Below are 14,041 nucleotides of genomic sequence, written 5' to 3'. Positions count from 1 at the left end.
CATTCTCAATCACCTCTTCTATCTCCCTTTGCTTCTTGTCATTTTTTCTGCTTCTCCTTTATATTGTTGGTTTTCTTCATCCTTTCATCATTTTTACTTCAGTTTCTATTACTTTATCCTCTTCATTACTTATCTCTCCCTGGATCACCCTTTTCTCTTCATCTCTTCGCTCTTCCTGGATCTGTGTAGACACAACACACACAGTTGTTGTTTTTACAATACCTACCTCCACCACCTGTGAGTGTGTGCGAGTGTGTACAGTATTCACTTGGCCCGGTGTGCCCGTATTACCATTTCATCCCCTAATTAGACATCTCCGGCTCTATTTGGCATTGTGGCCTGTAGTCTGTCATCTGCCCGGCAGGCAGTGCCCAAGGATAGTATATAGGTACATGGTAAATGATATAACCTGTATACCTATAACCAGCGCCACCACCCCCGCCATAGCTGCGTCTGTTTCTGACACATCTCGCTGTTTCTCATTATTATTTCGGCATCATTATCACAGAGCTCGACTGTATTCGATATAGAGTCGACAGTTCACTTTAATAGGCCACTGTACCGAAGACCGGCTTGGTTGGATTGGACTAACTGCTGTATCTAGTTTCCTATAGCCCGTTTTCATTACTGCTGATCCCTGTACATGTTGAGATGTCAGATGCCATATAGTTCAGTAGCATGCCTAGTGCTTACAGTTCATTATTATGCCTAGTTCATATTCACTTCATTGTTATCGTTTGAACCTTTTTTCTTCACTATATTTTAATAAATCTGTTGGACGAGCTGTCACCTGGTCATATGAGACATATATATAATAATATATTTTATCTCATATTGATCAGGATTTTAGAGTTATAATTATTATAATTCAATGAACAGTCATTTGTCATTGTCAGAATTTGTTTATATGTTTGTTACGTGATATTGACTGTAGCTTTTCTCTATTTTAATAACAAACGTGCGCTCGTGCGATAGATAGAAAAATCTGGTGTGGCGCACTCACACAACTTTCCTTGCCGTTATGAAAATTGATCACTGACGCTAGTGTTCCCGCGCATCTCAAGCCTACTATTCAAATATTTGAGCCAGCTGGTGACAGGGCAATAACGCTGGAGACACACATGAGGTCTGCTATCTCTTCATAGTGAATGATTTAATAGAATCAACAATAATTTGCAATTGAATAATCACATTTTCTCGAATTTAAAGCTTATTTTCAATTTTAGGTGAAAATGTTACTGAACATTAATTGTAGAGATTTTCATGCTCAATCTACTCCACTTGATTTTTTTGTTTCAATTGTATCTGAAGCCTGATAATTGGGAATCTATCTGCATTGATGGGGCGGAGCTCCTGAAATTTTTACAGATATGGGACTTGTGGCAGTTGATAGAGCTTATCGATGACTATTTTAGGTATGAATTTGATCAAAATCGTTGGAGCCGTTTTCGAGAAAATCACGAAAACCCCTGTTTTTGACAACATTTTCGCCATTTTAGCCGCCATCTTGAATTGCATTTGATCGAAATTGTTCGTGTCGGATCCTTATAGTGAAAGGACCTTAAGTCCCAAATTTCAAGTCATTCCGTTAACGCACATACACTCATACACACACACACACACACATATACAGACCTATACCCAAAAACCAGTTTTTTGGACTCAGGGGACCTTGAAACGTATAAAAATTTAGAAATTGGGGTACCTAATTTTTTTCGGAAAGCAATACTTTCCTTACCTATGGTAATAGGGCAAGGAAAGTAAAAATGTTATTAAGTACTCGAGGTTGCTTTCATGTTTGGCATTGACTAATAGTTTATTTATACCCAAAAATTATTTTTTTAAGGGGAGAGCTCGTTTGATAGGGATGACAGTAGGTCCGGCTGATATAGTGAGGAGGATAGGCTTGTTTTTTTATAATACAGTTTTTTCCTGTCACAGTTCGGGCAGTCTAAGAAGAATTGTAGTATTAGAGAAGGCAAGCTCTGAACACTATTCATTAGTTCAGATAATTTGGTTTTTCATTTAAATTGTTAAGTCGCGTTTATCAGTGAATTCCAAACGGAAAGTCATGTCGAAAGGTAGGTGTTTTTCTTGTTAAGATCAATTTATTTTATTACCACAAAAATTGAAATCTTTCCAGTCAAGCGATTAGCGTTCATATTTATTTCAATTAAGGATTGTTTTTGTTTTCTATCATTATATTTCCATTTGAAATAGTCCAATCATAATATTTAACCTTATTACCATATTTCACTAATGTTATCAACTTAATTAAAGTATTAGATATTCTTTTCTTACATTTTTGTTATCATTTTCGTACCCAGCTTACATATTTGGTGGAGGTTCTCTCCTCTAACTTACTTAATAATTGGTGGAGGTTCTTACCATCTAGCTTACAGAGCTAAGAATTGTTACCTTAGCTCTACCTTTTAGTTAATTATCAAACTTTAATTACCGGCATATATCTCATATTGACTGACCTATCTTGTATCCATATTAAAATATTGTCATAAATCCCAAGGAAAATTTGGAGGATGTATATTTCCTTAGTCGTGCGGTATCAGGCTAACAAGTAATGATTTTTTTGTAATAGGCTCTCCCTTCTAATTCTTTAACAATGTTCCTAGTTGTTTTTGAAGTTTGATCAATGTCCAGTATGAGAAATTATCAATATACTGATTTGAAATCAATCTCGTACTTCATGCATCAATGATTGTATCAATATTCCAATCCTAGAACTATCGACTTGGATCCACCTCCACTTATTACAGTTGATTTATATTACTCTATAATATTAAAGCTAAAACATTTACTTTTATTTCTACCATAGCATGACAAGGTAGGTACATCTACAAAAATCTACCCTGAAAGGTCTCTCCACCCATAAAAATAAGTAGCTAAATATGATCAGTATCATTTTGAAAGAAATCTGAATATTGGCAAAACCCTCCTTATCTATATATATAAAAGCGAAATGGCACTCACTCACTCACTCACTCACTCACTCACTCGCATAACTAAAAATCTACCGGACCAAAAACGTTCAAATTTGGTAGGTATGTTCAGTTGGCCCTTTAGAGGCGCACTAAGAAATCTTTTGGCAATATTTTAACTATAAGGGTTGTTTTTAAGGGTTTAAAGTTCGTCTTTTAGCATGTATATTCTTCTTCTCCCAATCTCTTAACTATAATTGAAATTTCCATATCACATGTTACTATAGAACTATAATCTAGATAGAGTACCTCTTCGAAACAGTTGTTAACTGGCAACTAAATTAATAATTTTGTCAGGTTGGCATTAAGTTGAGTTGACTTTGTTAGGTTGGCACCAAGTTGAAGATTTAAATGCATTTATCGCAAAAAAATTGATTGGGCACTGCTACTTCAATCCTGGGAATATTATATTACTAGCAGTCAGGCTCGCTTCGCTCGCCATATCCGTTCAGCCAGACGTTTAGTCTGGATCCCCGACTGGATCGTCCTAACATATGATAAAAATGCTCAAATAATGAAAAATGCAGGCGAGCGAAGCGAGCCTGCTGATATCATTCTTGGACAATCCAGTCGGGGGTCCAGGGGGCGGAGCCCCCTGGCTAGACGGATATGGCGAGCGAAGCGAGCCTGACGGCTAGTCAAGAGAATATATGTATAAGAATGTTATTGGCGTTATTCTCATAAATAATTTCCAATATCCATAAAATATCGAAGATCAATGTTTTTGAAAAAACTCACGTGAATTACAACAGGAGTACTAAGAGCGTGGAAGAAGCAAAACATGAAAGTATGTATAGGAAATAGGAGAGAACCTTGAAACTTTTTCTTTCTTATTTTTCATTTAACTTGTTTTTCCTTTTCTTTTCCCTTTTCAACTTCTTTTCTTCCCTTTCAGCCCCTCCTCTCCCTCATATTGAAACTTTCTTTCCGCAAAAGAACCGAAGGAGCTGTGATTTTATTTCTTATTTACTCATTTCTTTCCTCATAAAACCTAGCTCCTCTCTCTCTCTCTCTCTGTTTACTCCCTCTTCCTCTTATTCTCGCACAGTATAAAATATCTCATATTCTTTCTCTTTCGCTGTCTTATTCGGCCACCATAACTTTCTTTTCTTTCCGCAACACACTCGATTTCCCCGTTCCACTCGGCATAAAAAGTTGTTTGCCTGTAGGAAATATCTCGCTTCCCATCGGTAGACTCTTCTAATATACTCTGCTTCTTCGCTCGACTTTCTTCAACCTATCTATTACAGCAGTATCTATATCTAGCGTGGCATGGCGAACAAAACAAGCTCATCGTTATTTTCCTAACCCAATACTTACATGTAGTAATCATGAAATCTTCTCTCACTGGTGTGATGATGCAATTTCATGATTCGAAACTCAAGACCAGCCTCTAATACCTTGTGAAAAACACGAAAATTAAGTTCTTAGTTAACTTTTCTTGGAGCTGTATTTGGAATTATCCATACTAGGCTGTGAAAAGCCAAGTATATATTTAAGCAAACTATATTCACGCAAGAAGCATACTATAGTGAGTTCCACGTTATAATGGCAGTAGATGAAGATAGAAGAATAGCGATGCCGATTCTCTGCATTAATTAATTATATTTCTACACTGTCAAAAACATAATTGGCATCGTTGTGGACCTAGAAAAGGATAGTACCACCGGCTTTGTCGAATGATAGACAAGGATAGCAAAACCAAAGTTGATCAAATACTGTCATTATAACGTGGACCTTTACTATAGCAACAAGTATATTTAGTATATTAGTACATAGTTCATCTAGTGTATTATACTGTACAAGTATATAGTTTACTGTATGGTATAGAAAAGAGTATAAACAAAAAACCGTGACCAATAAAAGGTCCAACCTAATTTTGGTAAGCTGTAAATAATTCATATTGCTCCTTGATGAATTGAACATTCGTGTGTTTCTCTGGGTTCCTCAACATCATCACAACAAGGTACTTACATTCCCATGTACTGTAAAGCCCCGAACACACACATCGATTTTTGTTCCTACGATATTTTTCCGTCCTTATGAATTCTATCAGATTAAACGGAACTTGACAAACATCATAATATGTTTAATGTAATAGAATTAACACTTTAACCGAAACACCGGTCTGTGAGACCAGAGGCAAAATTATTTTTCCTCCACCTACTGTCTAAAGTACTTACTTTACTCCCTGAAACATAATACTAAAGTGTCACTTTTTCGCTCTCGGTAGTAAAAAACAGAAAAACTCCCTAGGGAGTAAAAGTGACTCCATTTAAATAACATGGGAAGCATCTTTATTTTAAAAACTTACATGGTGATAGGTCTAAGCTCAGATGAGAAAGCGTAATAGAGGTGTCTGTCATTGAGTCCACTGAATTCAATACCACAACCAGAAATTTGATCAACTCATGAAATATATGTTTGTATGATATTATATTCTTAATATTAGTAGACGATAAAAATTTATACAATTTTTAAAATATTTTATTCTATTCAAAATACCAGCCAACAAATATTTTTGATCTGCATTCTGCAATTCAAATCTGAACCGCGTGATCTGGAGTCAGCCATTTTTGGTAGCCTGCCCAGCTGATATAATTGTTACAACTTTGGCCGATTGATAGCGCAATTGGCATTGCCAATCAGACGACCGGTTTTTAGGTTTTAGATTTTAGGTTATGTTGTTAGGAAACATTGTCACCAATACGTAAGTTATTAGAATGATTTAATTTGCAGTTTCTATAAAAAAATGTAGATGGAGGAAAAATGTTGTGTACATCACGAGCGAAAAATACTTTTTCTCCCTCAGGAAAATTGTTGCCCTCGGCTTCGCCTCGGGCTTCAAACTTTTTCCCACAGGGAGAAAAAGTCGTACTTTTCACTCTAGATATACAAATAACTATTTCGATAGTGGCAAAATTGTGAATCAAAAATTGCTGCCCGCTCTAATACCTTCTCCCCCACTATTCCTCAACATTCTCCAACAATGCTCGTCAGTCTCCAACTCACGGTTATCAAGTAAACATCAATCTATTGAAAACGTACCGGTTTCAGCTACCGGATCTTTCGGATAACGTTCATTTTTTACCGGTCTAGAATACCGGATGTTTCGACTAACAGATATTTTGAGCATTCAATTTTTTTTTAATGTTTTTCTCTTCATTATTTCAGTATTTTATAGACATGTTTTATTTGAAAAACCAATTTTTGTAATTCAGAAAACGTTGGTTTAGGAAATTGATGACAAAGGATGAGTTATCAACCATACAAGCCCCAGCCTTTGGAACTTGTATCAATACGATGCTTCACAATGAAGTGTCACAAAATAAACATTCACTTGACGAAATAGATGATTCCGACCACTATAGTTATTTATAACTGGAGGCTGGAAACGTTTGCTCAAAGAAGTTTCTTGATAACAATTAAAAACATTATTATTTTCAATGATTACCTTTCAGTTTTGCTATAAATCCTATATTGATAAAATATTTCTCCATGATTATTGTTCTGAGTAGTAACTGATAGTATCTTACACGGATTTTTGTATTGTGTGTTTTCTTACATCCAACATCATACATTTATTACATACTAGCCGTCAGGCTCGCTTCGCTCGCCATATCCGTCTAGCCAGGGGGCTCCGCCCCCTGGACCCGCCCGACTGGATCGTCCAGGAATGAGATCAGCAGGCTCGCTTCGCTCGCCTGCATTTTTCATTTGAGCATTTTTATCATAATATGTTAGAACAATCCAGTCGGGGGTCCAGACTAAACGTCTGGCTAAACGGATATGGCGAGCGAAGCGAGCTTGACGGCTAGTAATATTGTCACAAAGTAAAATTGTGACGGAAGATATTGCTAAATAATTAATAATATTGGAGAAAGACGCTCGGCTATCAGCAACGCTAGCCGACCGCAGAGATAAGGAAGGTACCGATGGCGCACCATCTTCCGCGCATCGAGATGATTTCCACCGCCTCTGGCGGCGGCACAACTCCATCCCCTCCACTTTCGGGGAGTATTTAAACGCCGGACGAGCCCCAGTCCACAGCATTCCGCTCACAAACCTTCCTGCTCCTGGTACAGCGGCCCGTTGGCTGCCGTACGTCCCCGACCTCCTGCCCTGGTACAGCGGCCCGATGGCTGCCGTACGTCCCTAACCTTCCATCTACCTAGGGCACAGCGGACCATTGTCTGCCGTCCCTGTCCTCCCATTTCCCCAGGGCACAGCGGACCGTTGTCTGCCGTCCCTGACCTCCCATCACCCTAGGGCACAGCGGACCATTGTCTGCCGTCCCTGTCCTCCCATCTCCCTAGGGCACAGCGGACCGTTGTCTGCCGTCCCTGTCCTCCCATTTCCCCAGGGCACAGCGGACCGTTGTCTGCCGTCCCTGACCTCCCATCTCCCTAGGGCACAGCGGACCGTTGTCTGCCGTCCCTGTCCTCCCATTTCCCCAGGGCACAGCGGACCGTTGTCTGCCGTCCCTGTCCTCCCATTTCCCCAGGGCACAGCGGACCGTTGTCTGCCGTCCCTGACCTCCCATCTCCCTAGGGCACAGCGGACCGTTGTCTGCCGTCCCTGACCTCCCATCTACCTAGGGCACAGCGGACTGTTGTCTGCCGTCCCTGAGGAGGACCTCGAGAATCTAATTCAGGCAAGGAAGCAAAAGGAAGGTGAATCGTTTGACGAATTTCTCGAAGATGTACTGACACTCATGAGACGTCGAGGAGGTTTTACAGACGAAAATAAATTACAGAGAGTGTATAAGAATCTCCTCCCACGGTACAAATTGTATATTCGGCAATCAGATGTTCATAGTATCAACGAATTGGAAAAATTCGCGAGGGAGTATGAACAAATAAAAGCAGAGGAGAAACAGAATAGACAGAATTCGAGAGTTCACATGATTGAGGACACGAAAAAGATTACAAGGCTCAAGGTTGAGACAGTTATAACCCCTACTAGTAACAGACCATCTCTTAGTGAGTCTGAACCCATGTGTGGGCAATACAAGAGACCGGGGCACTGGAGATCACACTGTCCCGATATTCCACCATGTAAAAGGAGCGGAAAGAGAGCACTGATATGTGTCTGTGATGTGCAGAAGGAGAATAAAACTCCGAACAAGACAGCAGTGATGCGAACGGCACACAGGATTCCTGTGATTGAAGAGTCATCAAGGGACAACAGACTATTCATTACTGTGACAATCGGAGGTAAAAAGTGTCGGGCATTGCTAGATAGTGGCGCTGAAGCTAATTATATGAGTAATGAGGTTTATGAAGTTCTCCAAAAAATAGGGATGATAAGGAAGGTACCAACTCATCACCACGCAATATTAGCTGATGGACGATCTACCCCATTAAATGGGAAGCTGACAACTAATGTCACTATAGGACAAATCACAGTTCCACTAGTGGCGTCTATACTGGATGGACTTGGACAAGAGTTGCTATTAGGCATGGAATTTATGCGTGAAAACAGGTGAATATTCACACATTCACGAGAGAGGTAGAGTGGGATCCTCCCCAACTGAATCCTACAAGTCCGCTAATAATGTCGCGATCTCTCTTATTGGGACTAAGACAACAGCAGTCCCAACAATATCAGCTGTACAATCCGAATCTCAGGACAACAAGGATCGCGACAAAAGGATATTCATGCAGTTTGGTTTGAACAGAGTCGAACCCAATGCCTTGATTGATAGAAAGGCAGAGATGTCATATATTCCAAGGCAAGAATCCTGGGGCAACATTGTGATGGATCACAGGGATGAGATGACTGAGTATGAACGGCAGGCCACGATTCATGCCCCAGCCACCAATACAAGTGGTAGCTCCGAGAGTGATGTGGAAAAGTTAGTACCACCCCCCATTGATATGGTTGTAGAAGAGCCAACACAGTCTTTGACCATCAAGGAAGTAGTCTCACAGTCCCAGGATCCCAGACCAGGACTCTCAAGGAATAAGGATCCAGTGTTGTGTCACCGAGTCTCAACACCTGGTAAGCGTAACGGGCTGGCAAGCCACACATAAAAGTCCAATTTCCAGATGGACGATGCAATATGTACCTGGTGGACCGGGTGTAGATGATGATCATAGTGAGTGGCATACACCTCTAAAGGTGATGCCTGGGAGGTGTACACCTCTTAAGGTGATGCCTAGATGGCTCACGCCTTTAAAGGTGGTGCCATAGAGGGCTCCGACCCCCCCCCCCCCAAGTAGGAGTGGGGTGTCACAAAGTAAAATTGTGACGGAAGATATTGCTAAATAATTAATAATATTGGAGAAAGACGCTCGGCTATCAGCAACGCTAGCCGACCGCGGTGATAAGGAAGGTACCGATGGCGCACCATCTTCCGCGCATCGAGATGATTTCCACCGCCTCTGGCGGCGGCACAACTCCATCCCCTCCACTTTCGGGGAGTATTTAAACGCCGGACGAGCCCCAGTCCACAGCATTCCGCTCACAAACCTTCCTGCTCCTGGTACAGCGGCCCGTTGGCTGCCGTACGTCCCCGACCTCCTTCCCTGGTACAGCGGCCCGATGGCTGCTGTACGTCCCTAACCTTCCATCTCCCTAGGGCACAGCGGACCGTTGTCTGCCGTCCCTGTCCTCCCATCTACCTAGGGCACAGCGGACCGTTGTCTGCCGTCCCTGTCCTCCCATCTACCTAGGGCACAGCGGACCGTTGTCTGCCGTCCCTGTCCTCCCATCTACCTAGGGCACAGCGGACCGTTGTCTGCCGTCCCTGTCCTCCCATTTCCCCAGGGCACAGCGGACCGTTGTCTGCCGTCCCTGACCTCCCATCACCCTAGGGCACAGCGGACCATCGTCTGCCGTCCCTGACCTTCCATTCCCCCAGGGCACAGCGGACCGTTGTCTGCCGTCCCTGTCCTCCCATCTCCCTAGGGCACAGCGGACCGTTGTCTGCCGTCCCTGTCCTCCCATTTCCCCAGGGCACAGCGGACCGTTGTCTGCCGTCCCTGACCTCCCATCTCCCTAGGGCACAGCGGACCGTTGTCTGCCGTCCCTGTCCTCCCATTTCCCCAGGGCACAGCGGACCGTTGTCTGCCGTCCCTGTCCTCCCATTTCCCCAGGGCACAGCGGACCGTTGTCTGCCGTCCCTATTCTTCCTTCTCCCCAGGGCACAGCGGACCGTTGTCTACCGTCCCTATTCTTTCCATCCCCTCAGGGCACAGCGGACCGTTGTCTGCCGTCCCTATTCTTCCTTCTCCCCGGGGCACAGCGGACGTTGTCTGCCGTCCTATTCTTCCTTCTCCCCAGGCACAGCGGACCGTTGTCTGCCGTCCCTATTCTTCCTTCTCCCCAGGGCACAGCGGACCGTTGTCTGCCGTCCCTATTCTTCCTTCTCCCCAGGGCACAGCGGACCGTTGTCTGCCGTCCCTATTCTTCCTTCTCCCCAGGGCACAGCGGACCGTTGTCTGCCGTCCCTGACCTCCCATCTACCTAGGGCACAGCGGACCGTTGTCTGCCGTCCCTGTCCTCCCATCTACCTAGGGCACAGCGGACCATTGTCTGCCGTCCCTGTCCTCCTATTTCCCCAGGGCACAGCGGACCGTTGTCTGCCGTCCCTATTCTTCCTTCTCCCCAGGGCACAGCGGACCGTTGTCTGCCGTCCCTATCCTTTCTGTCCTTCCTTTTCCTACTCCACTGGAGCGGAACCGAGGCCGTAAGGCCGATACAAAATTACATCAAAGTGGTGTCATCAGAGAAGAGAGCGACCTTCATGCCGTCAGAAGCACCAGGAGGTGCTGTTCACGCCAGCTGAGGAACAAAGAAGAAGGAAGAGGAACTTCGACTTGCCTCCTTTCCCCGCCCACATTACGACTGAGCGAAGTCATCCAGGAGCAACACCTGGGTATCAATCACCCACCTCTGAAGCTACTCAGGGTGTACGTGATAATATAATATTCCCAGGATTGAAGTAGCAGTGCCCAATCAATTTTTCCGCGATAAATGCATTTAAATCTTCAACTTGGTGCCAACCTAACAAAGTCAACTCAACTTAATGCCAACCTGACAAAATTATTAATTTAGTTGCCAGTTAACAACTGTTTCGAAGAGGTACTCTATCTAGATTATAGTTCTATAGTAACATATGATATGGAAATTTCAATTATAAATAAGAGATTGGGAGAAGAAGAATATACATGCTAAAATACGAACTTTAAACCCTTAAAACAACCCTTAGAGTTAAATATTGCCAAAAGATTTCTTAGTGCGCCTCTAAAGGGCCAACTGAACATACCTACCAAATTTGAATGTTTTTGGTCCGGTAGATTTTTAGTTATGCGAGTGAGTGAGTGAGTGAGTGAGTGAGTGAGTCAGTGCCATTTCGCTTTTATATATATAGATCAATGTTTCCAATTTTTTTTTCTATTCTTCCATCACTTAATTTGCAACTGAAATCGATATTATACTTTACTATTATTGAAATTTACCAATGAAAAATATTTAAATTCATATTTAGTAGAAAATATATCAAATATAACAAGACCCGGTCTGTGAGACCGGATGTTTCGGTTTAGGTCAGTTCGGACCATGTTTCGGTTAGAGTGTTTAATAAGGATACCGTACGAACAAAAATCGATATGGGCTTAAGAGTTATCAATTTCTGTATGATATATAAATTGGCTGAACCGTCAGAAGATTATTCACCTTATTTTGATTTACTATCTTCAAATCCTAAACAATACAATATAATCATTCTATAATACAATATTATTGTAGCTTTTGTTGCAAAAATATTCGATAGAAGACAGTATGGCAACTTCCCCATAGCAAATATGCATATATGAAATGTATACTGTATCGAAATCCTCATAAATTTATTAGTAGTTCAATACATCATTATTTGATAATGGAGTTAACATGATAACATAGTCAAAAAGGACTGTTCGAATGTTATATGCTCCTCTATCCTCAAAGCAAACAACATTTCATTCAACTTTATTCCTGAAGCCCATATTATAGAGAATGCAATATCATCCGCAATGAAATGAATTGATTCTTCCCTTTTTACTCTAGCGGAAAACAGAACTGTTTCAATCCCAGTCTATTCAATATTCAAAACATTCCAAACTTCCCATATAATACAAATCTAAACTACAGTTTTCCTCATAGGTTTCCACAGAAGCGTGTGCGTATTCACCCAATACAATCCAGAGTAAATTGCCAGACATACTGGAAAGTCGCTAATGCTGTACTAAAAATAGACTGTGAACTTTTTGAGCTCTCGTGCGTTTCCAATTAATTCAGATTTGTGAGGTAGTCTGTGTTGTAATTAATTAGACTTTTTCTTGGAAAGACAGGTATTGTGAAGTCCGTCTATTTTTGAAGCTCAATAATTTTGTGTACCATGGAAAAGCCTTCTGGAATATTATTTTGTGAATAATATATTATTATTCACAGGTAACATATAGGTAACGTATAATATATATTACATATAGGTAACATAGCAAGGTAACATATTATCTAAAGCTTGGAAATTCTGGTGAGTAGGCTAATTGTATTAGAATATTCTGGAACTTATATCTGACGCTTGAAAATTCTGCTGGGTAGGCTAATTAGTATTGGATCTTCCTCAAAATGTTTGACTCCGATAATTGAATTTTGAGCAACATACAAATTTCCTGGAACACTATGTCCTCGATTAATTATGATTATTTATGAAGTTCATTTCCTAGAAATTTAAATCGTTATTTGGAGCGTGGTGGAATTCAATCTGGTCACTGAATTACTTGTTTATGTTTCCTTTGTGAGGCAATTTCATTGTAGGTCATACATACTGCATTTAGGAATTACTGTGAAAAGGGGTTGGAGATTTCATAATTTACAAGCAGCACTCTGTCCACTAACATAGTGTGAAGCTCTTGTTCCATAAAATTTCTGAATATTAACTGGACATTAATTCACTCATTCTGTCATGAACCATAAGTTATGACAATAGGATTTGAGTTGAAGTTGGAGATTAGAAGAATCACAAACAAAAATGATGAATTTTGTTTTTCAATGATCCTGGAATAATGTGGGGGCGCTGATTTCTTATGGAAGTTCAAATAATCATTTTTTTCGGATACTAAACATCTATTTATATTCATCGGATAGTGAACCTTTTATTTATTTATATCGGATACTGAACCTTCCTCTATTTTGATCGGATATTGAACCTTAATTAATTTCTATCGGATACTAAACCTTTATTTATTAATTATTTTTCTGAATACTTGAACACTGATTGCTTCTCGATTCACGAGAGAAAGAAGTATAAAAATCTCTAATTTGCATTGAAATTTTGAAAAATATCAGAATTATTATGAATGTGGTAAAAATCAATTTTATATTCGCATAAAAACTATAATGTGTATCGATTTCAACTCATGAGCCGTTAAATCACATTCCCTACTTTTCAATGAGTATGATAATGTCAAGTGCAAGATTTTTCTACTTTTCTCAAATGTAAATTTCCTAACCCGAGTCAATCGAGGACCCTCCCATTTGATTTCATCGTCCAGAAAATGCTGCTACCTATCAGCACACTTTAGAACTTTGTACAGTAGAATACAAACTTTCAACCAATCAGGAGAGAGAGTGGGCGGAGTTGAAAATATGACCCAACATGTGCTGCCGTCTACTGGCGGAATTTCGAGTTACTAAGTTAGATTATAAATTGTCACTCATCCAGTTATATTAGGTCAATTTTACACTTTATATTCCTTAGTTTTCAAGTTTTTACAACCCAATCCATAATGCATGTTTGAAGTTTCACTAAAATCTTATTATATAGTCTATTATCAAGTAGCCTATAAAATAATTAAAAGGGTATCGAAATTTATATTTTATTTATCAAAGAAAAAATACATCTTCTATATAATTGTCTTGTCTAATCAATATATTCCCCAGTTCTTGAACTTTTACTGCCATGTTCTAAATTCAAATTTGAGATGACACTAAAATCTTTCATCGGGGTTGGATTATTATCCAAATGGATTATGAACGATCATCAAACTGATTCTAAAACT

The 14,041-nt window shown here is 40.6% G+C and overlaps 1 protein-coding gene across 1 annotated transcript in view; it reads right to left on the bottom strand.

Moving 5' to 3' along the window:
• Positions 1-14,041, bottom strand: part of LOC111057380 (arrestin domain-containing protein 2-like) — a 226,810-nt gene that overhangs the window by 15,496 nt on the left and 197,273 nt on the right. The window lies entirely within an intron of this gene.

Source organism: Nilaparvata lugens, chromosome 6 (genome assembly GCF_014356525.2).
Source record: "Nilaparvata lugens isolate BPH chromosome 6, ASM1435652v1, whole genome shotgun sequence".
Classification (NCBI taxonomy): Eukaryota; Metazoa; Arthropoda; class Insecta; order Hemiptera; family Delphacidae; genus Nilaparvata; species Nilaparvata lugens.
Note: the sequence above shows the minus strand (reverse complement) of the source record. Positions and strands in the feature narration are given on the sequence as shown.